The sequence below is a fragment of the Chaetura pelagica genome, unplaced genomic scaffold (genome assembly GCF_000747805.2).
Source record: "Chaetura pelagica isolate M959 unplaced genomic scaffold, ChaPel_1.0 scaffold222, whole genome shotgun sequence".
Classification (NCBI taxonomy): Eukaryota; Metazoa; Chordata; class Aves; order Apodiformes; family Apodidae; genus Chaetura; species Chaetura pelagica.
In genome coordinates this window covers 2712852-2717819 of record NW_009952711.1, presented here as the reverse complement: position 1 = coordinate 2717819, position 4968 = coordinate 2712852, and positions in this window count along the sequence as shown.

Sequence of the window (4968 nt, the reverse complement as noted above, 5' to 3'; positions counted from 1 at the left end):
CCGCGCCCGCCTCCCGCAGCAGGAAGGGGAGGGGGACAGGGTGGGCAAGGGTAGGGCAGAAGCGGACTCTCCCTCCACGTCCACGTTCTGCAGGGCCCTGGCCCCGTCCCCGCCCAGGGGACTCCCGACGTTGCGGAGGAGGCGCCGGGAGCAGCACCCTCGGGTGCAGCGGTCGGAGCTCAGCCCTCACCCCCCCAGGGGAGTTCTTCCTGGCTCCCCACCTTCCAGAAGGGAGGAGAGCGGCCCCCGCGCAGCCCCGCACCCCTGCGTTACTGGGACAGAGGCTGTGCTTTGGGTTCCCCGAAGCAGGGCTGCTGTGCGGGCGCTCATTGCCCGGGCACACGGGACGGCCCGGAGCCCTGACCCCGCCAACCTGGGCAGTGCCTGCCCTGCTGTGCTCGGCGAACGGAGTTCCCCCCGGTTTACAGCTGTAGCCAAGCCAGCTTCGCACCAACACTACTTAACACTCGGTGCTCAGAGCCCATACGCATCTCAGCTGCGGGAAGCCCCAGTGACGCTGCCACAAGCCATACCCGTCAGAAGGCAGGAGCTCTGCTCTGCTCACTGAATCATGCTCAGACAACCCCAGCAGACACCACCACACCCAGAACAGCTAGGGGGGAAGTCAAACCTTCTGCCAGTCTGACTAGTGAAAAATAAAAGACTGAAACCCAGGTGTTACACTGGTAACAAAAGCAAGCTATGGTTCAAAAGTACTTGCAAAAAAAGATCTTGAGTTGGATCACTTTAGATTACCATTTCACCACAACAATGTGGCCAATTTGCTGATCAATCTCAAATATGTCACAAAAAAAAAGCAAGCACTCCCCATTCCTAATACATGCAGTTATTTATGTAACTTAAGTGGTTTTTTAAAACCCTGAAGGTGAATACCTTTAGGTAAATGTTTCAAAACTACGTTGTCACAGTGGTTTTGATTCTGCAAAGAAGTATTTGCCTCTGCTATCATATCTTTTTGTTGGCATAGAGAGAGATGCCTTCTGGCAGAAAAAGAGGGTGAAGAAGCTTTAGGCTTAGCCAGGTGCATAAAAACAGTGGTGGCAAGAGCAGGTAAGCACAAAAGAGACAACAGAACATGGGCTGAGCCACAAAGCAATTGCTGGGATGAAACAAGGTCAGAGAAACAAAAAGGGAGAAATATTATTAACTCTTACATTAGGCTTCAAACATGGAGGCAACAGAGTAGAGGGGTGAACTGGTCACTGCAGAAGGTGAAAATAATGTCAACACTCCTTTTCTGAATAAACGAAAGTGACATGAAAGAGACAGCCATAGGGAAAGGAATATCATGGTACAGTGTTTTGTCAGAGAAGAACTTCAGTGCCAATATTGCAGTAGTTGGACATACAAGCTTTCTTTTTGGCAATGCTGCTGGCATTATTTCTTCGTCTTTAGACATTAATTCCTGGTTATCCCACTTCCACCAGTGCCTGTCACTAACAGTTAAACAGATAGTGTCGCTCTGCTTTTGAGGTTTTTTAGGAAAAAATTACTAGTGACTTGGAAAGGTGACTCACAGATGAAAAATACTTACAGTTCTAGAAGCAACAGCCCTTCTGTACTGCAGTATTCATTAGGGGCTTTAAAAAGGAATAAGCAACTGAGCAGAAGCCAGACAGCCACTTTGCCTACTAATGGATGCAGAATTCCTCAGGGACAGGTTTTTTTAACCCACCTCTTGTCAAATACTCTTCAAGGAAAAGGAGGAAAGCCTAACCACAACACCCTCAGCTGAAAAAAAGTGTTTTCACATATCTAATGTGTTGCCAACATACAACATGTATGTTGCATTCTTGTGTAAAATCTGCCTAATCATATATTAATGCATTAATTCTCTTAATTGAAGGTCCATTTACCTTCCAGTCCTCTACTGCAGCCTGTTTCAATGACACTATTCCCATTTCCTTAGAAAATTATCCTCCTTTTAATAACTTAATACTTGAAATCTTAAGTAGCTCAATACCACAATTAATTTTGGTTAACTAGTTCTTCATATGAACAGTTTGCAAAAGCTTCGATATCAAGTGAACTGTTATCATTACAGCCACATTAACTGCAGCATGAAAAGATTCCCTAGCAACTCCAACAGCTTCAGAAAGGGAACAGAGATGTTGTCTCTCGTATCCAACTTAATTATTCAACCTCAGAATCACACATTCACCCTAGTTTAAAATAGACAGCAGTCTCTCTGAAATTATACAAGCTTCAGGGACTGCTGAAGTAATTTCAAAAGAAAAAAGACTGACAATAGGAAAAAAAAAAAGAGCAAACATACTCAGAGTAATGAAGATACAAACATTATATTCAAACATATTATGAATTCCCTCAATTTCTTTCTGTTTATGTAGGTCAACTGACATCAAAGGCATTTGTACCAGCTGGGGAATCTAAGTAGTGTGAACAGCAGAAAACACATTAACACTTTTGGCAGAACAACCAGCAGAACAACATCCCCCAATACCAAGGCCTGGTGATCCCACCCATGGAAATACGATACTCTTCATACCTTTGAAAAAAAACTTGCAAAACCTGTGAGTTGAAGAAGGCAGCAGTCAGACTGTGAAAATAGGAAAGACTTCTATTATCTGCCAAACACGGAAATTAATTCAATGGGAGAAGAGCAGCCAAGTGCCTGAACCACTTTTTAAAATGAGACAAACTTGTAAATCACACAGATTATTTCTAAAGATTTACCCAAATCTTAGAAGGTTTGTACAGCACCTGTCATAAGGGGTTCTGGCCCATGATCACTGCTCCTGAGCACATTAAAGTAACTACTGTTAGCATGAGGCTGGATTAAAGGCTAGGGGAAGGACTGCACTTAACCACAGACCAGTGTCTCTCTGTGCTTGGCTCACAGACCGCTTATTTACTGGAAGAAACACGCTGCAGCTAGCCTGCAAGCAAGGCAGTGCCAAGAAGTATCTTCCAATTTGCTTTCACATTGCTTAGTCCCCACACCCCCCTAAAATACCTGCATAGAAGCTCGTATTTTGAACACCCAGCAACTATTTCAGCTGCAATTACCTGTTCATGATTCTCCAGCTTCCTGCATGCTAACCACAGAAATCAAAGAGGGCAAGCTTTTGTTGACTCCAGAGTTCTGTGCATGGAAAAACAAATGTAATTGTGCTAACTTCTCATTCTTCCTGACAGCTCACTGTAGTTCTTCCTGTACTCTATTGAACATGCTGCAGGTCCACTTAGTCTATCCTCTCAGACTGTGACATTGCTATTACTAACTGTCCCATTCTTTTTGTAACCTCTTAATACTGCTTGATACTAGGTTTGTATTTTTCCCCTCCCTCTTGCAATTCCATATACCATTATCATCCACCTCACCAACACCTTTGATTTTTCTCGTCTTATTTTCTTCTTATGTTACACTGTTGGAAGCTTGAAGTGCTTAACTTGAATATTTAAGTTCCTCTCTGACCTAAACTTTACCTCTGCAATAATGTTAGTGCATACAGGGTTACTCTGACTCTCAATAGATTTTTCTCTTACATCTGTCCCTGATTGTTTGATTCCTTAATCTATACAAATCTTGCTCACACTCTTTCTGGATGCTTCCTACAAAGAATCGAAGATGCATTAACACTGGAGTTATGAAGGCCATAATTCTGGCAATATGTATTTCCTACTTACACTTTTTTTTTTTAGTTAAAAAAAAGGGGATTTTCTGGCTTAGGTGTGGCTGAGCCTCTGTGTGCAGTGTTGCTTCACTGAATGTGTTATGTTGCAAGAGGATAATAAATTCCATTCTGATTAACATATGGATCAGGCAGACTTCTGGGTGTTATATTTGCACCTTCATTATTTGGTCTAATTTGGGAACTGCCATGATACAAATACACACAGATTTGTTATTAGCACTTAAGAGTAATCACAGGTTACAGAGAAAGTTAAGTATAACTTAGAATATATGCTGGTTTGGTTCCCAGGATAACAGCTTGGCAAGTTGTTATGTTTACAGCTATAGCAGAAAGGACAAAGGACTCCTGAAAGCACACTTAGTCTGCATTAATAAAACTCTAAACACTGAAAGCATTCAATTCGGGTTTGGGTTTTTTTTGGGGTGTTCAGAGGGGAAATCCCATGTATTTAGTTAACATCCACAATTATTTACTCTAGACCTTACAGAACTGTAATTCCAACGTATGTTTTTGAAAAATAGATTGAATACCAAGAATACCAATGCCATCTTTTATCTAACACAATACCAGAGAACCAGACATCTTGTTAGGTGCTCCACCTAACAACCTAAGCCCTTGGATCAATTCTATTCTGTGCAATCTCATTCCTACACTACATGCACATTCCTGCACAAATGTTATTCTCCACTCAGAATTTCATTTACTTGAAATAATCCCTTTTAAAGAGCTAGACTTATCTCTGGAATGATTCTGTGCGTTAGCCAGATCTCTAGTATTTTGTTAGATGTGTATTTTACAAATGAAACATTATAATAAGGTAGGTGGCATTTGCTAGTTCAGTCTGGGTACAGAGGTAGTATGCTTATGAACAAGATAACCAGGTTAGAAACTGGACATCTGGACTGTATGTCTTGCAGTGCTAGGGTCTCCTGTGTGATCTTAGATTTTTGCTTTCTCACTGATTAGGTCCTGTCTTTCGACTTTTAACCCTTCAGGACAAATACCAAGTATTGCATCTGCTAAAGAAACTGCTAAACAACTTAAATTATTTCATCAACATACAGGAACATATTAGATCAATCAAATTGTTTACAGATTATCTTAATGTAGTTCATAAAAAGTCTACATTACATGAAAGCTGATGTAGCCTTGTTTAAAGGATACATTTTAGCAATCATTTTTACTGAAAAAGACATGACAGGCATTATTTCTACACTCATTTCCCTTGCAGAATCTTGAAGCACTTCACACATTACGTTAGAACCTGACAGCAAATATTTTTCATGGCTAG